The sequence below is a fragment of the Panulirus ornatus genome, chromosome 10, assembly GCF_036320965.1.
Source record: "Panulirus ornatus isolate Po-2019 chromosome 10, ASM3632096v1, whole genome shotgun sequence".
Lineage (NCBI taxonomy): Eukaryota > Metazoa > Arthropoda > Malacostraca > Decapoda > Palinuridae > Panulirus > Panulirus ornatus.
Window position 1 is genome coordinate 54,783,463 of NC_092233.1, and position 25,363 is coordinate 54,808,825.

At 44.5% G+C, this 25,363-nt stretch overlaps 1 protein-coding gene across 8 annotated transcripts in view; it reads left to right on the forward strand.

Moving 5' to 3' along the window:
• Positions 1-25,363, forward strand: part of Shab (Shaker cognate b) — a 432,817-nt gene that overhangs the window by 65,701 nt on the left and 341,753 nt on the right. The window contains exon 1 of one of the 8 annotated variants that reach the window (XM_071665903.1): positions 15,201-15,795. The exons of the other annotated variants lie outside the window; for them this stretch is intronic. The gene's annotated coding sequence lies outside the window, so the exon portion shown is untranslated. Of the gene's footprint in view, positions 1-15,200; positions 15,796-25,363 lie in introns of those variants that run through there. 8 annotated transcript variants of the gene reach the window in all.

The following is a 25,363-nucleotide window of genomic DNA, read 5'->3' on the forward strand; positions in this document are numbered from 1 at the left end:
CAACCACTGTATACCGTCCAGAAGGAAGGCTTTTGGACGGTACTTAACATGGTATGAGTGTAAATGTATAAGGGAAAGCAGGAGGAAGTTAAGAGGAAGGTACAGGGGTTGAAAATGAAGGTAAACGAGAAATGAGGTGAGAGAGTATCATTATACTTTAGGGACAATAAAAAGACTCTTTGGAAGGAGGTTGACAATGTGTGAGAAACAAAAGAACAAACAGGAACATCGGTGAAGGTGTAGTGGTAACACGTAGTGATGATGTGAGGAGGAGATGGAGTGAGCATTTTGAAGGACTATTGAATGTGTTTGATGATATGGTAGCAAATGTTGTAGGGTGCTTGGGTCGGAGTGGTCTGCGAAGTGAAAGAGTCATGGAGAGTAGTTTGCTGAAGAGAGAAGAGGTGATGAAAATCTTGCGTAGAATGAAATGTGGCAAGGCGGCTGGAGTGAATGATGCTGATGATGAATTTATTATGAAAGGGGGAGACTGTGTTGTTGATTAGTTAGGATTCTTAATGTATGTACGGATCATGGTGAAGTGCCTGAGGATTGGCGGAATGCATGTACTGTGTTACTGTATAAAGACGATATATGAAGGTAAGTGTTCAACCTACAGACGTAAAAGTTTGTTAAGTGTACTTTGTAAGTTGCATGGGAGATTATTGCTTGAGAGGTTGAAGGTATGTACAAAGCTTCAGATTGGAGAGGAAGAGTGTGGTTTTAGAAGTGGCAGAGGATGTGTGGATCAGGTGTTTGCTTTGAAGAATGTGTGTTAGAAATACTCAGAAAAACGTGAATTTGTATGTGGCATTTTTGGATCTGGAAAAGGCATATGATAGGACTGATAGAGATGTTTTGTGGAAGGTCTTAAGAATATATGGTGTGGGAGGTAAGCTGCTATCAGCAGTAAGAAGTTTTAATCAAGGATGTAAGGCATATTTACGAATAGGAAGAGAAGAAAGTGAATGTTTCTAAGCGAAGGAAGGTTTGTGGCAGGGGTGTGTGATGTCACCATGGTTGTGTTATTTGTTAATGGCTGGGGTGGTTAGGGAAGTAAATGCAAGAGTCTTGGAGAGAGGGGCGAGTATGCAGTCTATTAGGGATGAGAGGGCCTGGGAGGTTAGTCAGTTGTTGTTTGCTTGTGAAACAGCACTGATGGTAAATTCGTGTGGTAAACTGCAGAAGTTGACGACTAAGTTTGGAAGTATGTGTGAAAGGAGAAAGTTAAGAGGGAATGTGAATAATAGCAAGGTTATTTGTTTTAACAGAGTTGAGGGAAGGATTAGTAGGGGTAGGAGTTTGATTGTAGAAAAATTAGAGTTAACGGAGTATTTCAGATATCTGGGAGCGGGCATTTCAGCGACTAAGGGAGAGGGCGCAGGTTCTGGAAGAGCTGAAGAATGTGTGAAAAGAGAGAACGTTATCTCGGAAGGCATAAATGGGAATGTTTGAAGGAATAGTGGTTCCAATAGCATAGGCTATAGATAGGGTGGTGCGTAGGATGATAGATTTGTTAGAAATGAAATATTTAAGGTGGTTTGACCGAGTAAGTAATGAAAGGATAAGAGATATGTCTGATTATCAAAAAAAGATATGGCTGAGAGAGAAGAAAAGGATGTGTTGAAATGGTTTGGATGTATGGAGAGAATGAATGAGGAAAGGTTGACAAAGAGGATATACATGTCAGAAGTGGAGGGAACAAGAAGAATTGGGAAACCAAATTGGAGGTGGAAGGATGCAGTGAAAAATGATTTTGAGCAATCGGGGACTGAACACACAGGAGGGTGAACGGTGTGCACGGAATAGAGTGTATCGAAACGATGATGGTATACAGGGGTCGACCTGGTGCTACCTCGCCAACGGGGGAAACAGCGATCAAGTATGAATACATATGGACTTCGTAGTGCAGCGGTCAGCGTTTCCTGTCATGACGCATTCACAGACCACCAAGGGTTGAGAGCGAGTATAGGTTCGAACTTTGGTTGCAGTAGGCGGTCCACAGTCAATACAGCTGTTCATCCATCCTTAATGGTTGGTTGAGAAAATGGGTACCTGGCTAAGGCTAGGTTATATATATATATATATATATATATATATATATATATATATATATATATATATATATATATATATAGTATGAAAAAAAAAATATATATATATATATATATATATATATATATATATATATATATATATATATATATATATATATATATATATATATATACATATGTGGATGAGAGAGCTTGGGAAGTGAGTCAGTTGTTGTTCGCTGATGATACAGCGCTGGTGGCTGATTCATGTGAGAAACTGCACAAGCTGGTGATTGAGTTTGGTAAAGTGTGTGAAAGAAGAAAGTTAAGAGTAAATGTGAATAAGAGCAAGGTTATTAGGTACAGTAGGGTTGAGGGTCAAGTCAATTGGGAGGTGAGTTTGAATGGAGAAAAACTGGAGGAAGTGAAGTGTTTTAGATATCTGGGAGTGGATCTGGCAGCGGATGGAACCATGGAAGCGAAGTGGATCATAGGGTGGGGGAGGGGGCGAAAATTCTGGGAGCCTTGAAGAATGTGTGGAAGTCGAGAACATTATCTCGGAAAGCAAAAATGGGTATGTTTGAAGGAATAGTGGTTCCAACAATGTTGTATGGTTGCGAGGCGTGGGCTATGGATAGAGTTGTGTGCAGGAGGATGGATGTGCTGGAAATGAGATGTTTGAGGACAATGTGTGGTGTGAGGTGGTTTGATCGAGTAAGTAACGTAAGGGTAAGAGAGATGTGTGGAAATAAAAAGAGCGTGGTTCAGAGAGCAGAAGAGGGTATTTTGAAATGGTTTGGGCACATGGAGAGAATGAGTGAGGAAAGATTGACCAAGAGGATATATGTGTCGGAGGTGGAGGGAACGAGGAGAAGCGGGAGACCAAATTGGAGGTGGAAAGATGGAGTGAAAAAGATTTTGTGTGATCAGGGCCTGAACATGCAGGAGGGTGAAAGGAGGGCAAGGAATAGAGTGAATTGGAGCGATGTGGTATACCGGGGTTGACGTGCTGTCAGTGGATTGAATCAAGGCATGTGAAGCGTCTGGGGTAAACCATGGAAAGCTGTGTAGGTATGTATATTTGCGTGTGTGGACGTATGTATATACATGTGTATGGGGGTGGGTTGGGCCATTTCTTTCGTGCGCTACCTCGCAAACGCGGGAGACAGCGACAGAGCACAAAAAAAAAGAAAAATATATATATATATATATATATATATATATATATATATATATATATATATATATATATATATATATATATATATACATGTGTGTGTGTGTGTGTGTGTGTGTGTCTGTGTGTGTATGTGTGTTTGTGTGTGTGTGTGTGTGTGTTTGTGTGTGTTTGTGTGTGTGTGTGTGTGTGTGTGTGTGTGTGTCAGACTACGCAGGGGTGGGAGAAGGGCAGACAAGAGGCCGCACCTGAGACAATGCCAGGGAGACCGAACCTTGACCAGAGGGAGCCAGCACACCACCCTGGACCCAGGGACTGACATTGGTGCATGTACCAGACGGTACACGGGGACAAGACGGTACCTCACCTGCTGGACACAGGGACTGGCATTCGTGTATGTACCAGACGGTACACGGAGACAAGACGGTACCTCACCTGCTGGACACAGGGACTGGCATCGGTGCATGTACCAGACGGTACACGGAGACAAGACGGTACATCACCTGCTGGATGGCATCACACACCACCCAGTACACGGGGACAGACGGTACCGGACGCAGAGCACGATTGACTTCACGAAATATGTAGATGTGGAGTGTCTTGTGATAATAGGCGATGTTACTAGTGTTCTAATTACCTCGAAATTCATATATTTCTTTTTAATCATCTCGTATGAATAATGGGACTTTATAACATGGTTGCTACGGAGCGAGGAGGGCCAGGACAAAGGGTGAGGATGATTTTTTCAGTAGGTTGGTAGATGTGGTGTTGGGGAGGACAAGTGGCGAATGCGTAAGCGGGGTAGGTGGGGCGTGCGGTCAATACGCCCCACCAGCATCACTGCTCCCACTCTCTCTCTCTCTCTCTCTCTCTCTCTCTCTCTCTCTCTCTCTCTCTCTCTCTCTCTCTCTCTCTCTCTCTCTCTCTCCTCTCTTCTCCCCCCCCCCACCCTCATGACGTAACTTCGTATATACCAGGTAACTCCTCTTCCGTAACTCTCCCTTCACCCGAGTGTAGGAGTCCCTCATTCTCGTGGCGTAACTCAGCACGTCAGGTAACTGCCATACATGTTGGTGGTAGCTGGGGACAGAGGAGAAGTGGTCAGGTAGGTGCGTGTTGGGAAAAGTGAGTGGGGAAGATGGAGGGAAAGATGGAAAAGGGTACAAAGGAAAGGAATAGTAGAATAGCAGGTTCAAGAGCACCAAAGACAGTTACAACATTAAACACACACACACACACACTCACACACACACACACACACACACGGCCCTCCGTGATGTAATGGTTAACGTTACTGACCATGAGTCAGCACGGGCCCGTCCAGTGGAAAAGGGCCGATGTCATACCCATCTATAAGAAAGGAGACTGGGAAGAGGCACTAAACCATAGACCATTCTCCCTGACGAGTGTAGTCTGTAAGGTGCTGGAGAAGATGATCAGAAAGCAAGTGGATAACCTTTCTATAGAGGTAAAATTACCAAGCTGAAAAACAACATAATTTTCTAGAAAAGGGATGTGAAAAAATCTCTTAAAACTTCAACGAGAAAGTGAGCTCTGTCTTAGATAGAATGGAAGACTCTGTGGGTTCTTTGGATCTAGACTGCCAGAAACCTTTTCGAGTCCTTGTTAAAGTGATCTCTGTCTTAGACAAATGGAAAGACTGGGTAGATTGCTTGTATCTGGACTGCCAGAAAGCGTTTGACGCTGCGCCGCATGGGAGGCCGATTAAGAAGCTGGATTACCAGGCGAGAATAAAGGAAATCATTCCTTGATGGATAGAAGATTATTATCTTAGTGGAAGGGAGCAGAGGACGCATGGCAGATGAGCCTTCTCCTCATGGATTGAGGTCACCATCGGAGGTGCCCCAGGGTTCTGTTCTGGGACTGACACTCTTGTTGATCTACGTGATTATTGACCTCACCTGAAGGTATGGACTCCTACCTCAATATGTTTGCAGATGATGCATAGGTCATGAGGGAAGTGGAAAAGCAAGAGGGTTTATATCAACTTACAAGGGTACCTAGACAGACTTCAAAGTTAGTTTGAAATGGGGTTGATGAAGTTTAACCCCAGTAAATATAAAGTAATGGGGGTGGGTTACAGCTAAAGAAATCCTCCATGTGTCTATCATCAATCAGGAAATAAGCTGCAGGAATTTTAGTGTGAGTGAGGATTGTAAGTCTACATCGTCCCTAACAGGTTTCCAGAACCCCACCTCAAGAGAATAGTTCAGGAGTACAACTGTCTGTGCTAACCATCATTAGAATTGCATTTAATTTCACGAACAAGAAAATATCTAACAAGCTGTTCACGTCCTACATAAGGCCAAGACTAGAACATACATCTCATGTTTGGTCACCGCACTTAAAGAAGCACAGAGAGCTAATAGTGAAGGTCCAGACGGAGGACAACATACATGATATCAGTATTAAGAGAGCTGAGTTAAAGAAAAAGGCTGGGTTCTCATGTTTACCCTCCGTGGGAAATAGAAGAGTGAGGGGGTGAACTGACCACAACCTTTAAGTTTCAAGGCCAATTTGATGACACGGACAGTGATCAGTTCGAAAAAGATACAGGGATAGAGCAACCAGAGGACATAACACTGACATTAAAGTAATAACTTGAGAAAAAAAAAGATGCAAAGAAGTATTTTTATATTTCCAGAATGATGGATGAATGTAATAGACTAAATGAGGATGTGATGAAGGTAGACAACATACAGAGGTTTAAAAAAAGGATGTATTGTGGTCGAGAATGTTGAAGAGATGAACCCCAACATGTGTGAAATTCCCTCCCCCTAACGGTACAAATGGGTGGTTAGAAATGAATGAATAATTACACACACACACACTCACACACGCACACACCCACCTCTCTCTCTCTCTCTCTCTCTCTCTCTCTCTCTCTCTCTCTCTCTCTCTCTCTCTCTCTCTCTCTCTCTAAGTCTAATGTAACGTCCTGCCCATTCCTTCATCCAAGAACCAGCTGATACTTTGCGAATCTTCTCATCACTCCCCTATATTTTCTTCCTTTGTACCAGTGTCAGGTTCGACCTCGGACCCTTCCCCTGACACCACGTCCTTCCACCCTTCTGAGTGACCCTTATTTGCACCGCTCGGTTCCTCGTCGTACCCTCCTCACACACCCTCTCGTCCTTTCCCTTAGGGTAACCCTCCTCACCCCAAGCCTCTGGGTCGTCGTTGGACCCTCCTTGAAGCACCCAGTCCTCAGACCACGTTGGATGTGTCACAGTCCACTCCGGCGAACTGGGACACACACACAGACCTCCATGTTGCTTACCGTCTCTCTCCTCGCTCCCTCTTTCGGACCCGCAGGAGTTAACACGGCGACGCTGGTGACCTGAGACACACACACACACTCTCTCTCTCTCTCTCTCTCTCTCTCTCTCTCTCTCTCTCTCTCTCTCTCTCTCTCTCTCTCTCTCTCTCTCCCTCCTTGTGCTGAGAGCCTCATCTGTTTGGAATGTCACAGATGGGCGGTAAAAGATCGCCATCATTCATCACCCTTCATTTCCAAGCAGTTGACTGTGTGTGTGTGTGTGTGAGTGTGTGTGTGTGTGTGTGTGTGTGTGTGTGTGTGTGTGTGTGAAATAAGTTTTCCCAGTTTTTTCACAGCATCAACTCTTGTTCGTTCTATCAATTCATTCTTTTTCTTCTGATTAACGTACGTCGACTTGTCTGGAATTTGATGACGTGTGGACTATCGTTTATATGGCTATGACCGAATGTCTTTCATGGCTGAGATTGATTATGTCTTATTTCCTCTTTTAAGACTCCGTTTGCGTCTTTCTGCCGTGTCCTCTCAAGCCGTGGTTTATATCATCTTTCTTCTGTCCATCTTGGCTAGGTCAACATGCATTCTACACTCTTTGCCTCCCTTGGTCACCGCGTTCTGTCTCTTGGTCCACGAGAGATCACCTGTCCCTCATGTGATGTGGTAACTTGCGCTGAATTGGTACGACTGTCATTATTGCCACACTTTCAATACATCTGTTACGAGCATTTTTTTCCCTTATCTTTTTTTTTACGGTCTCATTCTGTGGCAGACATTCGAATGAAATCGTTTTAAAGTTAATCTGTTTATGATGTTACATGCTTTGTCCAGAACGACTTCCCCTAACATATGAATAAATAAGTAAATAAATAAATAAATGAATATATATATATATATATATATATATATATATATATATATATATATATATATATATATATATATATATATATATATATATATGTATGTGTGTTAAGTTCCCAAGTGCACTTTCGTGTATTGAATCACATCGTCAGGGGAGATACAAGAATGAGACAGAAGACGTAGAACAGTCTGTGGATATACAAGGAAGAGACGTAGCTAAGACGCCATTGGTAAACAAGCGTTACCGGATGGTGGAGTTCGGGTTGGCGGTGTTTGGATCTGGCATTATGCCTGTGGAAGTGGAAAATAATTGCATGTTACCATTTCTAGATGGCATGATCCATAGGGATAGAAACATGTTTAAGTTTAGCATATACAGAAAACCCACCAATGTCTGATCATTCATGCATTATTACCCAGCTCAGCATGACAGAGTTAAACTACTATCATTCCAGTCGATTTTCTTTAGGGCATTACGTATAAGCAGTCGGGAATCTATTGATGTTATTGATGATGAGTTTGAGAAGATATATTCTATTGAACCCAAGTTAAAGCATCCTAGATCTTTCATTGATAAATCCCTTAAGTTGGCAAAGAAATCATTATATAGAGTTAAACCCAGACCTCCCCTTGACACCAAGAATCTTTTGATTCTCCCTTTTAGTACTGATTTTACATTACTTCCCAGGTTGCTTAAATCCTTTAATGTAAATGTAACCTTCAACAATAACAATACTATAAAGAATATCTTTCTCAAAATCTCATCAGAAAATTCTGCGGGCTGTGTTTACAGAATCCCTTGTAAAAGCTGTAATATGTTTTATGCTGAGCAGACTGGTAAGGATTTTTATGTTCTACTTAAGCAACATGAATATAGCTTAAGAACAGGGCAAGAATCAAATACCTTGTTTAATCATGTTAAAGATCATGACCATTGTATTGACTGGAGTAACTCTGATTCAGTTATTGACTGTAACTCCTTTACCACGGGAAATGTTACTGAATCATCTATTTCTGAATATACATAGAATTGTATCATTGATGTTCGTGAAGGTCTATACAAACTGGATAGCTTTGTTGACAGTTCTCTTTTTTTCTGTCCCATAATAATTGTATGACAGGCATGATGCCAGACCCGAACACCACCATCCAGTAACGCTTTGTTTACCAACAGCGTCTTAGCTACGTCTCTTCCACATATATCAATTGACTGTTCTACGTCGTCCATCTCATTCTTGCAACATCCCTGACGATGTGATCATTACACGAAAGTGCACTTGGGAACTTATCGTGTTTCATTTTCCTCGTGGTTATCAGCATATACTAGATCACGAGCACCACCGTGATCTCTTGCAGAGAGAGAGAGAGAGAGAGAGAGAGAGAGAGAGAGAGAGAGAGAGAGAGAGAGAGAGAGTCAGTCAGTGCAGAACGACATCTCACCACCACCACCACTCCCTCCTATCATGGCTCGAAGTTTACTTTTACGTGTCGGTTTTACGATCGACAAAAAGCACCTGACCTGCCAGGGAGGTGGACCAAATGCCACCATCGTTTGGGAGATGTGTGTGTGTGTGTGTGTGTGTGTGTGCGTGTGTGTGTGTGTGTGTGTGTGTGTGTGTGTGTGTGTGTGGAGGATGAAGCTGTAACCCCGCAGGACCAGCTGCAATTACTACTGCTTTTGCAGTACGTCTCTGCTGCCATATCTGGTGTGTCTATATGGTACTGTCTCCTCTACCAGTTATCAGAGTGTCTGTTGGTCCCTCGCCTTTGTTCAGCTTTTCTTATCCTATAGTGTATGTATATATATATATATATATATATATATATATATATATATATATATATATATATATATATATATATATATATCAAACGCGGCTAATGAAGATGATCGTGTATTGATTGATAATTGCCCTTTGATGTGAACAGCAGGTGAGCTACCATTGGGAAACTTCCTACAAACTGTTGAAGCGTTTACACACACACACACACAGAGAGAGAGAGAGAGAGAGAGAGAGAGAGAGAGAGAGAGAGAGAGAGAGAGAGAGAGAGAGAGAGAGAGAGAGAAGCCTGCGACGGGATCTCTTTCAAAATGCATGGCGAGCGCGTAGTCCTCACCGCAGGAAATATATATATATATATATATATATATATATATATATATACAGAGAGAGAGAGAGAGAGAGAGAGAGAGAGAGAGAGAGAGAGAGAGAGAGAGAGAGAGAGAGAGAGAGAGAGAGTTTCGAAGAACGAGTTGTTTGTGTGAGCTGACGGTTTTTTCCTTTCATGTGTTATGTATGAGATGGCGAGATTGTATGTTTTGTGATGTGAGAGCCACCAGCCCACGCGTGGGTGTGGTAGATAGAACTGACAGCAACGTGGGGGTCAGAAAGTGGCACATGACAGCCACTGAAGTGCTGTTGACCCATTAGGTAGCCGTCACTAACTTTCAGGTGTGACAGCCAGGTGGGCGTTGATGACGTAAACCTGCATGGAATTGAACAGGATAGAATGAAAAGGGAAAATTCGTCTGTATGATATTGCTACATTATCCCAACGTCTTTTGCTGCGCAGCAATATGTTCTTAGGCTCTGAAAAGAGGAGAAGGAATTAATATATATCTATATTTGTTTTTTCCCCTTGTCTTCATGCAGTAGATACCTGAAAAAGAAATGTCTAAATGAACTTTGTATGTATTTGTATATATTTTTTTTTTTTTTGCCTTTACATCCCATTTGTTTTGCAAAGAACCATTTTCCCAAGTCAGTGTTACCTCCGTCTGTTATATTTGTGTTCCATTTGTTCAAGCCTTTTTTTAATTTATGATGTGATTTACTGATTTTATTCTGAATTCTAAAAACTATATTATGAGGCCATCGCGAAGTCTACGCTCTTTAAGAGATCGAATCTCTTTGCCTTTCTTCAGACGTCAGATTTCTCGAATTGGAATCAGTTTTGTCGCTCGTCTTTGTACTTGTTCAAAACTTTTCCTCGACTCTCTTGTTGTCTGGGGAGCGGAATCGGACTGCATGTTCAAAGTGGGGTTATACTTGGCAACAAAAAGGATCGGGGTCGTTTCTGGTGTTCTGTAGGCGATGTTTGTATTTATGAAGTCTAGTCATGTTTCCAACTTAATTTTACGACTCTCATTACTATATTTCTGATTATCACTCGTAACAACTCAAGATCCCTCTCTTCGTAGACTATAGTTTGGGGATTTCCAAAAAAACTATGATCATAACAGTGTTGAATATTCGTAACTCCAAGGGGCATTCAACTCTCCAATTGCCAAGAATAATTATTACCTGCCATTTGACTGACCATTCTTATGGTTTAAGATTTCTTTGAATTGAAGATCTCTCTCAGAATTATTTCACATCCCTGTCCATTCACAAGATATAACCTCTAGTTCTGTATCGTTCATAGATCTGAAGTTCTTTGATGGGAAACCCCAAGATCATTAATATATACATTACATATATATATATATATATATATATATATATATATATATATATATATATATATATATATATATATATAATATATATATATATATTCCTATGAGTCCACGGGGAAAATGAAACACGAAAAGTTCCCAAGTGCACTTTCGTGTAATAATCACATCATCAGGGGAGACACAAGAGAGAAATATAACAGTCAGTTGATATACATCGAAGAGACGCAGCTAGGACGCTATTTGGTAAACATGTGATTGTCCAAAACATCCGAGTCTCACTTGTCGTGGATGATATTGAAAAGATCTGGTAAATTTGTTAGACAACAGCTTTTCGTTGTGGAGGCCATGATGGTTCTGTTGTTTGATATTGTGATCTGGAGATGTCACAGTTTTGCGTCATTATCATTTCCTCCATCATCTTAGTTAGACCTGACCTAAGGCAAATTGGGACGTAAGTCGAGACAAGTTCGTACTTCCTTTCTTATCATAAAGGTGATCTTAGCCAGTTATCAGTTATCTGTGAAATCTTTTCGTTATGGAATATTCGTTATGATATTCATTGTGCGATATTTGTCTTCGCAAGGAAGCACTCCCATACATGAATACCTGCAGCTTCAAACTGACAGAGACAAACTGATGGTCAAATGAACTTTGATATTGATAAAGGCACAGTTTCACATCTCGATCGTAAACACGAAAAGGCAAGCTGCAGTGTGATTTCTGCTGAAGTGTGAAAGGTAAATGAATAAAAAAAAGACTTGGGGATAAGAATCTATGGTGACCTAACAATTACGTAAGCATTGCATAGAAGCAATGCAGAACGAGCAAAATTCTTGGATTTAGAGGTAGGTCCTTTGAATATAAGTCCAAATGATCTTCCTTATATCTTTTTTTTTTTTTCTACAGTACACTGGTTCGTCCCTTCCGTGATTATTGCGTTCAGTTTTGGTCATCCTACACATAAAAAGTCATAGACAGAATAGCGAGAATGCAACGTCGAGATACCAAGATGTTTCCCGAACTGGGAAGCAAATCCTATGAGAAGCGACTTGAATCCATTTAGCATAGAAAAGTGAAGGAACACTTGATCGAATACAAGGACTCATAATGATCAAAGACTCAGATATAACCTTCATCTATCAAGTTACTCGAGACTTAAGTTGTCTGATTTCACTCGTAGTAATGGATATATATATATATATATATATATATATATATATATATATATATATATATATATATATATATATATATATATATATATATATATACATATATATATATAAAACGTATGGACAAAGTTTTACCTCGAATGATGTGAAGTCCTTTTTCTTCTTTAACAGGACTGTTACCATGTGGGATGACGCTAAGTTGGTAGACCGTGGAGTGTTGTACCATCTAGGGTGGTTGAAAACTCTGCTATGATAGATATATTCAAGAATAGATTTAACTACTTTTTCACTTCAGGTGTAGCTCTTATTGGCGCCTTCTTAATCCCATTGTCAGCTTGCAGGTTCTTCTCTTTGAATTATCTCTTCGTATCCTAACTCCTGCCACAGTAGTCTGTGAGTTTCTGATCTTCTCCACTATCACAAACAGCCTCGGAAGGATCCAGTGGTCTATTGCCGTTTGAATTCCTTTTGTAGTCATATGTACTTAGCGTCTGATCATCCTCAGAAATCTCTTCGGTTGAGGTTTTCAGGACCAGCCGATATGTTTTGGGTTGAGGAAATCTCTCGTATTTTCCTCAATCATATCGCATAAATGTGGGCATTGCGTGAGTACGAGACAATCTACGAGAGAGAGAGAGAGAGAGAGAGAGAGAGAGAGAGAGAGAGAGAGAGAGAGAGAGAGAGAGAGAGAGAGAGAGAGAGAGAACTCTCTCCGACTGGCAACGCTTGAAGATCAGTTGTGAGTGGTAGCGCTGACTCGGAAAGGGTAATTCTCAAGGCATTATATCGTAAAGATAACTGTTATCGCCTCTGGCTCGAACCTAAAGGGAAGATGTGATGTCCGGGTGAAGACGTCCATCACGAGACCTGTGTAGGGTGTAACAGCGGGATCAATAATGTTTACTTCCCTGTAAAGGCCCGTGATGGAAGCCTTCTGGGTTCAGGACAATGGCAGGATGTTTAGCTCGTGATATCGGGGCCGTGCCAGATCTCTCACCTGGGTGTCTGTATGGAGCTGGTCCCAGGCGCTTGGATAATGTATGGCGACGCTGTGTCTCAACTCCCAAATATACAGTGGCTATTGAGGAAGGCGATGACGATCGAATATGTTGCGGTATCACAGTACACGCCCCTTACCCCTGACGGAGCTCGAATATGTTCGTGGTTTAAGCTTTTTTTTTTTCTAAACAAGAATAAATGAGTAGTCCGCCCTCTTGACCAAATCCTGAGGATTTCTGCTGATGCAGGAGTTTCCCCCCTCCTCCTCCTGGTGTAGACGAAGGAGGAGGTGGTACAGGCAAGTCCTCTGCCACTGCGGCCGCGCCCCGTACCCCCACCTCCACTGCTGTTATCACCAGAAGCAATTACCCTGATCACGTAACCCTATCCTGGCGGCCAACAACATTGCGGGTTATCATCACGTCTCTTGGCGGAGGCAAGCAAACACCTGCAGTGATATCGATTGTGTGTGTGTGTGTGTGTGTGTGTGTGTGTGTGTGTGTGTCACTGTGTTGTATCCCCTCACCAACACTAGAGGCAACCATAGTGATTCTGTTTCACCCTTTCTCTCTTTCTTCTCAACCTTACACACACACACACACACACACTTCACCCCTCTGTCTACGGAAACCCAGCAGCAGCAGACAGAATGTTAGCTAGAGGAACAGTCAGTCGATCTTTGGCCTCATACGACCTGAGGAGGAGGAGGAGGAGGAGGAGGAGAAGGAGGAGGAGTTTGAGGAGGAGGAGAAGGAGGAGGAGTTTGAGGAGGAGGAGGAGGAGGAGGCACCGGACGCCTTTTCAGAACCGTGTAGCGCTCTTCCCCTTCCCCAAGACGATGACTGAAGTCCTAAAAGATATGAGCTTGAACTTACGAAGTGTTGTGAGGTAGATGCCAGCTAGTTGCCAGCGAAGTAATCCGTGAGGGAATGGAATGAATACGGCTGGTCAAAAGCTAATCCCTTCATCAGAGTGTGAGGGTGGTTGGTGCACTGTGGAAGACCAGCAAGAGTTGAACAGGGTAAGATTGTAGAAGCGTTGTGGTTGGGTCGGGTTTGTGAATGGGTGTGTGCAGCGGCAGAGCGAGAAAGAGAGAGAGAGAGAGAGAGAGAGAGAGAGAGAGAGAGAGAGAGAGAGAGAGAGAGAGAGAGAGAGAGAGGACTCGTGTGTGTGTGTGTGTGTGTGTGTGTGTGTGTGGCGGTGCGCGCCTCCTGCCAACTCTTGCCCGGTAATTCTTCTGATGCACTTCCTGGAGGGGCAGGTCAGTGGCTCATGGCACCAGGTGGCCCGTAACTCCTGGTGCCAGCCGCTCACACCGCCTCATGACGCCTCCTTGCCCTGTGAGTCATCCTTGCCCGCTGGTGGGTCATAGGGAGGGTGGTGTCCACGCTGAATGTGGCGTGATATATTGTTTCCTTTTTTTTGTCTTTTTTTCCTTTTTTGGTTGAGTCTCTTGGCTAGTACGTGCCTCTTTAGTATCATCTGCGACCTGCTCTTTTCTTAGGGCCGGCTCTCGCGAGCCTCAAACCCTCGCCTTAGCATTACTTCTGCAGGATATGATCCATGTACCTTGCCAGGGACTTTGAGTCCAGGCCGTCTCTTGGACTGTAGTGTGTCACCGTAACCAGAAGGGATATTTGGGGTGCTGCACTTTCGACCCTTTGGGCTGGAGCGAGGCATAACGCTGGTTGTGGTATTAATCTGCCAGCAGGTGGCGAGGGAGGATGGCTCTGTGCCACTTATATAGGTCTCGTCTGGCTCTTGTGCCCTGGTGGTGGTGGTTGGTTGGAGGGGCAGGAGGAGGAGGAGGAGGTGGTGGTGGTCTCCAGCATGTGTGTCAGCCTGAGATAGACTGGGAAGAGTTCAGATGGAACATGGAACCTGATGCTGGAAACGACCAGCCAACGCGGCGCAGTTCCCTCCCCTGCCCTCCTCCCCCGCCGTGTCTGTGCAGTGTTGCTGCCCCGGATGTTCGTAGGGGGTCCTGCAGGCACAGGGGCGTCTCATATATTGCGTCATCCTCTGGGTATATAGGAGGAGGGCTGTGTCGCCCCCTGGTTAGAGCGGTGTGTATGGCTGGAAGGGTTGGGTGGTGGGAATATGATGGGTGTGTTGTGGAGGTGGAGACGGTGGATAAGGTGGAGGTGTATGGAGCGTGCGCGAGCCGGGCCACAGGAGGAACAGCAGGGCTGGGCGGGTGGCGGCTATCAGTTCAGTAGTGAGAGGCCGACCCCGCGCGGACCCCCTGATTGTTGTTGCTGCTGCTGCTGCCGCTGCTCTTGGCCCGTGTGGCACTGGGTCTCTATTGGCCGCCTGGCTGCTCTCCTGGCGCAGCAGCGTGCCCATGCCAGGTGCTGCTAACCACCCATGACACGTGCCACTGTAGTCTTAGTGCCGCTGTAACCCGTGGGGGGCGGGTGGTGGCGTGCGGTGGGCTGTGGGCGGCCTTAGTGTAGCGGCTGGGGACTGCCCCGTAGTGTAGTGAGTGCCGGGGATGGAGTGCCACACGTGATAACGCTCGTGTCATCACAGATAACAAGCACCCACCTCAGCTCAGCCAGGTAGCGGGCGGGGACACATAAGAAACTGGAAGTGCGGGGGTGCTGCTGGCTGGCTTCACCAGTGCCGCCACCCACCAGCCAGAGCCTTCAGGTGGCACGCCACTCACCCATCGTCTCCCTTTGGAGCAACGCACACCCCGGGAACACATCTGGAATGCTGAGTTAGCGTCCTGGTTGTGTGGTAGTGACGGAGCTGCGCCCTGGACTCGTCTGTTCCTCAACATGTGTCTGGTAAGACGTGTCCTTTACCCTCTGCTTGCATTGTCTTCGCAAGCACGCAAGCTGTGTGTGTGTGTGTGTGTGTGTGTGTGTGTGTGTGTGTGTGTGTGGCAGCAGCAGCAGCAGCAGCCTGGACCCTTCTGTCAAATGTTGCCTTCCCTCTTCCACTTGCCCTCGTCACCGGACCCTATCTTACTTCTGCTCATGAATTAAACCTTTATCTCGCTTGCAGACGCTGCTGCTCACCCTCGAGCCTTCATCACCTCAACCTGTCCGTGACCTCAGAACACCCCCACTCCCCCCCCCCCCCCCAACCCGTCTGGCATGCGTATTGTCCAAAACTGAAGGACATGTATCCTCCCCTCCCCCCCCCCCGAACCACCACCACCCTGCTGCTCAACCCCATCGATTCACCGCTTAGAAAAGAGCATCTGGCCTCCCAGCAGCCGCGGTCGCTCGCGCTGGGAGGCCAATCCAGGTTCTCTCTCCACCATCCCAAGCTGCTGTACATGACGCCAACCCCCTTACACACTATGGATGCTTGTCTCTATAGTATAATCACTGTCGTAACAAGTGGTCACGAAGAGGATGGAGAGGAGGATCAAACACTCTTAGGAGGAGGAGGAGGAGGGGAAAAACGAGACGCGTATTTCTTTATTGTTTTCAGCCGTTCTTTCGACCACTTTCCTTTGTTACCTTCGTCTGTGGCCCCAACTACCTCCCTCCCCACCTGTAGGATGGAGCAACGTTGCCGACCCGCGCTTCCGTCGGGGACAAGAGCTTTAACATGCCTGTTAATTTCATGTTGTGCGTTGAAGAGAGGAAGGAAATGTCCACGAGATCTGCTGCGGGTACAGCTGTAGCGGGAAAACATGTCCTCCAGGGTGTGTGTGGGGGTATGGCTTCGTTGTGAGGGCAAAGTTTCACGATCTCTTACCCGGCTGTGTTGTCTACAGGGGCCACCGTTTTCTTTATCCACAGGTGCCGAGATTGTCTGGATGGTTTCTCATTACTGTAGCCTCTTTCCCCCCTCCCTCCTTCCCTCCCTCCCTCCCTCCCTCACAACTACCCATCACCAGCGCTTCCTTACCATCACTAGTCTCCCTCGTTCACTATCACCCCAACCGTCGTCCAGTATTCCCCTTCTTCCCTTTCTTCACCATCACCCTGATAACGCCATTACTATTTCTCACCACATGCGCATCCTTCCCCTTCATCTTAACATCACCATTCTTCAACCATCACTCGTATCCTTCATCATCGCCATGTTATCCATCGCCATCTTTCACTATCCATCCTTTTCCTTCCACCATCACCTTAATCAAAAATCTTTATCACTCTATTTCACCATCAAAACGACATCTCCATCACCATCCTCCGCCACAATGCCCCTTCATGATCTTCCTCTTTCACTATCATCTTCCTCTCACATCATCCCAAAGATCACTATCTTTTTTTTTTTCAGAGTTCCACGTCTCCATCTCCTTTCCCTCACTGTCACTCCTTCCTCATCACTGTAGAACTCCTTCACCCAACCTCACCATCAGGCGTTCTCCCATCACCATCACCGTCACTCGCATCATACCTCACCAATACCACTTTCCTCACAAATCGCTTCACATCATGACCTCACCATCGCCCCTCCCTCACTATCACCTCTCTCTCATCATCATCACCCCCTACCCTCCTCCCTCACCATCATCCCTCTCTCATCATCACACCATCCTGACACCGTCACTCCTCCCTCACTAACAGCCCTCTGGTCACCATCAACCCTACCTCACCCTCAACCCCTCTTTCACCATCGCCACTCCTTCACCATCATCCCTCCCCCACCACCACAACCACCTCCTCACCATCACCATCTCCCCAGCTCTCACCGTCGTCGCTCCTCCACCAGTCTCCAACATTCGTGATCTCCACCGCTCCTCTCCGTCCTCACCCTCACTCATTCTCCGACAACTGCCTCCGCTGAAGGTGGTGGCTGCTGGCTCTCCACTTGCCATGGGATCGTACGCAAGGGAACGAAGGTGTCTGGATGTGAGCCACTGAACCCTTTCCTCTTCTGTTTCTTGCGCTACCTTCCTGACGGAGGAAACGGCGAAGGAATATATATATATATATATATATATATATATATATATATATATATATATATATATATATATATATATATATATACATATATATGTGTGTGTGTGTGTGTGTGTGTGTGTGTGTGTGTATGTGTGTGTGTGTGTGTGTGTGTGTGTGTGTGTGTGTGTTGTACCGATTCACATATTTCTCTGCATTATCAATGTTATGATCGCTATTATTTGTGGTATTTCTACTATTATTGTGACTGTACCTATTATGTTACCCCAGGGCCTCTTTAATGAGGCTCCTGCAGCTTAAAGGCTGCGCTTCACGCAGGAGCTGGGTAAGATAGACTCCTTGTGGGCCAGAAAGTCCTCGACGTCGTTATTCTCTTTTCCATCCATTCAACGCCTCATTGAAGGTGACCTACGGAGTCTACTAACACATCTATCCATATATATATATATATATATATATATATATATATATATATATATATATATATATATATATATATATATTTCTTTCATACTATTCGCCAATTCCCGCGTTAGCGAGGTAGCGTTAAGAACAGAGGACTGGGTCTTTGAGGGAATATCCTCACCTGGCCCCCTTGTCTGTTCCTTCTTTTGGATATATATATATATATATATATATATATATATATATATATATATATATATATATATATATATATATATATATATATATATATATATATATACATATATATAACAACCCAAGGACCCTTTATTGAGACAACTGGAGCTTCATGGCTGCGCTCCAATTAGGAGCATGGAGCAGGAAACTGATTGATCCCTTTGGAGCGGGAAGTTCCAAGTCGAAGTTGTATTCCTTTTCGTCGTCTGGCGATGATGCAACATCGCTAACGTCGATATTTCACTGGAAATGCAACCACATGTAGACACTATACTAGTTCCAGACAGCCCTGAGCCTAGCCTGAGTCAATTTGGAGGTCAGGTCAAAGAAAATCTTCACTACACCCTTCTCTTCTCCTAGATTCATCTTCACTATGTCCTTGACATACCCAACTGGGTATAAACCCTATGGGTCGGCTCAAAGGCAGTCTCCGCTATACCCTCATCTTCACTATATAGCTTGTCATTTACATTTGGCGTGAATCTTACTGGTCAGGACAAAAGCCATCTTCACTACACTCTCATCTACATTACGTTATCTAGTCTCTTTGGGTCTTTATTTGACCCTTAAAGCCATCTTCACTGTACCCTCATCTTTACTAAACCTTGATTAATGCAGTCATATTTTCTTTACACTTATCTTTATTACACCATCGTCTTTACTACACCATCATCTTCACTACTCCTTCATCTTCACTGCACTATTATTTTCATTATGCTTTCGTGACCCTCATCTTTACCAGGTACTTATATTCAACATACTCGTTGTCACTACACCCTTGTCTTCACAACACTTTCAAATTCACTACAGCCTCATTTTCAATTTACAGTTTTTTCTTTTCACCCTTTAACTTAATTTCATCCTCATTTGTGAGATATGGAGCAGTGCTTTGGGGAAAAGAGAAGTGGTGTTGAAAGTCTTGCATAAGATGAAGTATGACAAGGCAACTGGAATGGGTGGTATTGTACTCGATTCTCTCGAAAAGGTGACGTCGTTGATTAATTAATTAGCATTTTTAACGACTGTTTGGCTCAAGGAATGGTGCCTAGGGATATAGGTGGACCGCCTTTGTAGAGATACTGTATAAAGACAAAGGGGAGCAAAAGTAAAATGTTCAAGTTGTAGAGGTATCTGCTGAGTGTACATTGTAAGCTGAGTAGAAGAGTGATGATTGAGTGGGTGGTGGCATGTACAGGATTCAGAAGTAGGAGGTGATCTGAGGAATAGGTGTCTGCTTAGAAAAAAAAAAATCTGTATGAGACATACTTCGAGAAACAGATGGGCAACTGCCTTGGACTCCCTTTCACCTAAACCTCACCATAACTAAACACCAACCCCAAGTAAACACAAGAAGCACTACTAAGCATTTTTTTTATGTTGAAGGCTCCAGTCACGGACGAAAGTCCACATAAAGGCTAGGTCTTAATTGAAATATAGAGAATTAGGAAACGAAAAAAGAAAAGACGAGGGAAAGTGTTTACGAATTTTTGAGAAAGTGCCAGGTCAGATTTATTGGGAAAGACATTGGAAGGTAGAGAGTTCCAAAGCTTCGACGTGTGGGGAATGAAGAAGGTATCAAAACGGCCCACCCTTGAAGAGCGGATGGCCACACGATGATCATGTGACGCAGCAGCTTGCCGAGTATTGTGTGGTCTAGCTAGTGGTGGGGGCATACAAACAGCCAGCTCTCGGGAGCAAAAATATATTCAGATTCTTCTTTCCGAAACAAAACAAAAAAAGACTGACAACACACATATAGAGATGACACGATTAGCACTAAGAAACCACCCTCTAGCGCGGTCTTTAAATTCTAACCCACTAGACAAACCCACTTGAAACTACACTCTCCAGACACATACGAGTGACACTTTCTCCTCCGCGCTCTGGACACCACTCCTCTTTAGAACACTGCAAACACAGACTCATCATATCACGGAACCCGTCATTCTCAAGATATTAGATCCATGATGAAAACATTGAACCCTTGCCCCTGAAATTTCCTGCTCTCACGTCATACAGACCCGCCCATGGACGTGGCCAGCCTCCATGTGTACTGTGGGACCTCCATAGTTGGGTTTCCCACGGGTGAGTATGACTTGGTGTATATTAGGAATATTTCTCTTCAAGTATGCATATTTCCTGAAAGGTATTCACTTAGGCACATTTTTCGGCATTTTTCAGGGAGATGAACGTAGAAAACGTCCCCCATAGCTCTCTATTATAGGATGTTTTACGTACGACACTTTTTTTACTTTGCATTATCTTCTGGTGATATGGAAATACAGGTTACACAGTCATACGCTAACATTATAGTGTTAGGGGGTCTAACTATTGTTTGACAATAGTCGTTATGGGAGGAGATGAAACTGTGTTGTGGAGGCAGACTGAAGGGAAAAGGGACAAAGGATGGACGGCTGAATATCCAAAGATAAGAAAAGGAAATACAAGGGAAATGGAAAGCAGATATTCTACAACCTTCGTCTTTTTTTGTTTGGAATGTTGCTACTTGCGTTACTGGGTCAGGTGAGCGTGCAGTGTGGATGGTACTTTCTGTTACGTGAGTCACTGCTGGTAAGTCTCATGGCAGGTGAGTCTTTGGGGAAAGGGTAATGCATGGGGATAGAGTCGTGTGTTGCTCAGCTCGGGGTGAGGATGATGTAACCTCACTCAGTAGCCTGATCGTCTCTTGGGGGATCATTCCTGTGATCTCTTATCTATAGCGGTCGGTGCTGCTGTAGTCGAGGGGTTACAGACTCGTTCAGCGAGCCAGGGGGGCGGCAGACTGTGGCCGCCATGGTCGAATCAATGTTATGGCTGAAAGCTGCGTTTGTAAAGAGTTTGGATCACTTATACGCGCCACTTATCGGTACTTAATACTATGTTAGAGGGTCGTACTTCCGTGATTTTGTGTAGTGGGAGTCATGGCATGATGTGGCTAGTGGTGTTGCTTGGATGTGCCTTCGTTGAGGTGGCTTGCGATGATGGGTCGTCCCGGGGGAACATCTGTATTCGCCAAGCACTGCAAAACGTTTTAGGATGTGTCGTCCCAGGAGACATCTGGTCTGCCCAAGTTCTGCAAACGTTTCAGGATGATGTGTCGTCCCGGGAGACATCTGGTCTGCCCAAGTTCTGCAAAACGTTTTGCAATGACGTGTCGTCCCGGGAAACATCTGGTTTCTCCAAGCACTGCAAAACGTTTTAGGATGTGTCGTCCCGGGAGACATCTGGTACGCCCAAGTTCTGCAAACGTTTTACGATGACGTGTCGTCTCAGGGCACATCTGGTATTCCCAAGTACTGGAAACGTTTCGGGATGTGTCGTGCGGGGGGACATCTGGTACGCCCAAGTACTGCAAGACGTTTTACGATGACGTGTCGTCCTTGGGAACATTTGGTCTGCCCAAGTACTGCAAACGTTTCAGGCTAGCGTGCAGTTCCGCCTTGCGCAGCGGTATAAGTAAACGTTGGCGATATGAACCAAAATGTCCCATGGGGGCATTGGTGTTCTTCTGCACGATAAGCTTAGCTGGATTAGGGCTTTCGTTAAGCTTAGGCAACTCTTTAAGCTTATGGTCGTTGACCATACAAGTACAGATTCGAGCCACAGTTACCTCCTTGATGGTCTTGACGTCCTTCGTATATCCTGGAATAAATGTGTTCCAGTAGTTCATCTTCTGTGTTGTTATGCTGCCCCAGTTGGGGTGAGGTTGTGTTCCATTAAATGTATCCTGAGGTTGTATAATGAGTTACTCTATCGATCGCATCTTGTGTGTGTGTGTGTGTGTGTGTGTGTGTGTGTGTGTGTGTGTACAGTTCTCTGTAGGGAATTACCTTTTTTGATTATATGGGGTGTGGGATGGGGTTCTTGTATCATATACTCATTCAGTTTATTTCAGTCATCCACCACTCGTATAATATGAAAGTACTTCTTTATATTTTTCTTGGTAAGTTTCTTATGTCCTCTGAATTCTTTATCCAAAGATCTTTCGAAGGAAATGTTCACTGTCTACGTCATCAGTCTGTTATTAATTTCAATTTACAGGATGTGATCAGGTCGCCCCTCGCTCCTCTCTTCGAAAGTGGGCAAATCTAAGACCTTTAGACTTTCTCTGGGAGCTTTTCTCAATTCTGGCACCATCTTTGTTGCCCTTCTCTGGACTTTTTCTTTTGCCTTTGTGCTTCTTTAGGTGCGGTGACCAACTGTGAAACGCTTATCTTAGTTTCGGCCTTAATGTAGGATGTGAACAGTTTGCTGACTATTTATTATACACATATTTGAATGTTATTCTATCAATTCCCACTAGACTATTTGGCCCCTTCTCTATTTTCCCTAGTGTGGGCAATCTGGCGACAGGTTAGAGCTGAAGTCAACTCCCACCTTTCCCTCACACACATATTGCTGCAACTTATTCCCTGTAAGACAATATCCTTATTGAGGCCTCTCACTGTCTCTCTCAGGTTGAGTGTCATCAACCAAGGATCAGACCAACGTTGGAGCCTGTCGAAGTCTCCTTGTAATTCGATGCCATCCTTTTTTAACTTTTCATTTCCCTCATTAACTCTACGTGTTCAGGTGGGAGTCCATACCTTGAGGCAAGTCATTTACATAGATCAAGAATAGCAAGCGTCTGCTTCACTTGCGTCATTGCGTTGATGATCTCTGTCCATTTCCGAAAAGGCTTCTCTGGCATGCGTCATCTATTCCCTTCCACTGCCATGATCTCGTGTTCGTGGAAGTAGTCTGTCTCTTATGTCTGCCTAGTGAGTCAGCTTCCTAATCAGACTTCCGTGCGGTATAGCGTCAAATGCTTTCTGACAGCTTACTTCCAAATGATCCACCCAGCCTTCTCTTTTGCCTAAGACAGAGCTCACTCTCTCTTAGAAATCGAAGAGGCTCGGTACAAATGACTTTCTATGTGTGTGTGTGTGTGTGTGTGTGTGTGTGTGTTACGTAAGCGTTCGTGTATAGGCACTCTGACAATACTCGTTTTCTTTACTGGTATTTTTGTCCAAAACTCTTCCGAACATTTAATATTGAAACAGTCTGATTTAAAGTTAAGTCACTATGGCTGACGGCGCGAGTTGCCATAACTTAGGATTCACATCCTTCCTCGTGGCTCTTACGTGGGAAGAACACATTCTGAAAATATCATACGTTTATCTTTTTTTTCCTACACTGGATATGTTAATGAGTTATCCACCACTCTTCATAACCTTCCCTTACGACGACTGAAACAGACTGATGATTGATCCACCTCATTACCATCCCTGCGGAAGCAGAGCTCCCTCCCCCCTCACCAGACCTTATCATTAATTCCATCCTTCCTTCACGTCCATCCTCCCTCACTGTCTACTCCCGACCCTCACCACCACCAACCAACCAATTCTTCGAGACCTGCATTTCGAACCAGAAGAGTATCTTTCTCTTGAGTGCGTGTGGCGCCGCCGTGAGCAACGGGGGTCAGCTAAGAGTGTGTGTGTGTGTGTGTGTCTATGCCTCCTACCCCCTACAGCGAGTGTGAACCTGGGTCATTCCACGCTTGTTACAGAGGAGGAGGAGGAGGAGGAGGAGAGGAGGAGGAGGAGAAGGAGGAGGAGAAGGAGGAGGAGAGACATCCCTCTTGAGCAGCTATACCTGATGTCTCTCGTAGCTCGGCAGGAGGAACTGCACTCGCTTGGCTGAAGAGGAGGAAGACGAGAAGAACATTACAGACGTAGGAGACTGAAGGATAGAGACACCCGATTGACTTGGCGTGGATGACATGCGGTGTGTCGTACCCCACACACACCCATACACACCCACACACACCCACACACATGCATAGGTAGCGAGCCAGGTACTCATGTGTCATCACAGCTTCAGGGAAAATCCATTAGTCGGTCCCTCTGGCCTTTCGCTGACATTCTCACGGCAAGCCCTGGATGAGTCACACACACCAGCTCCCTCCCGCCCTCCTCCCTCACCTCATTCTATGCGGGCTACCGGGAAAGAGACCATTGCTGTGCATCGCCGACTCATCCCTCGCAGTTATTACCTCATAGCTGGTCTTGTATGGCCACAGGGGTGTGGGTTTAGGTAGCCACAGGGGTGTGGGTTTAGGTTGCCACAGGGGTGTGGGTGTAGGTAGCCACAGGGGTGTGGGTTTAGGTTGCCACAGGGGTGTGGGTTTAGGTAGCCACAGGGGTGTGGTTTTAGGTAGCCACAGGGGAGTGGGTTTAGGTTGCCACAGGGGTGTGGGTTTAGGTAGCCACAGGAGTGTGGGTTTAGGTAGCCACAGGGGCGTGGGTTTAGGTTGCCACAGGAGTGTGGGTTTAGGTAGCCACAGGGGCGTGGGTTTAGGTAGCCACAGGGGTGTGGGTTTAGGTAGCCACAGGGGTGTGGGTTTAGGTAGCCACAGGGGTGTGGCTTTAGGTAGCCACCACAAAGAGTGGTTGAAGGTGATTGCTTGTTGGAAATTCATTCAGGTTGACTGATGAATGTCTTCAGGTGGCCAGGGGTGGTTAATGATACTAATGGTAATGATAATTATTATCATCATTATCATGATTAATGATATTACTGTTATAAAGTACGGCTCTTTGGGAGTGAATAATGATAATGATAGTAATGATGATAACAATAATGATAATAATGATGATGATAATATAATAATAATAATAATAATGATAATAATAATAATAATGATAATAATGATAATAATATAAAATAATAATAATGATAATGATAATAATAATGATGATAACAATAATGATAATAATGATGATGATAATAATAATGCAAACCTGATAGTACAAAATCTGCCTACTCTACATCATTTCTATGGTACCGAAAGAACATGTATCAT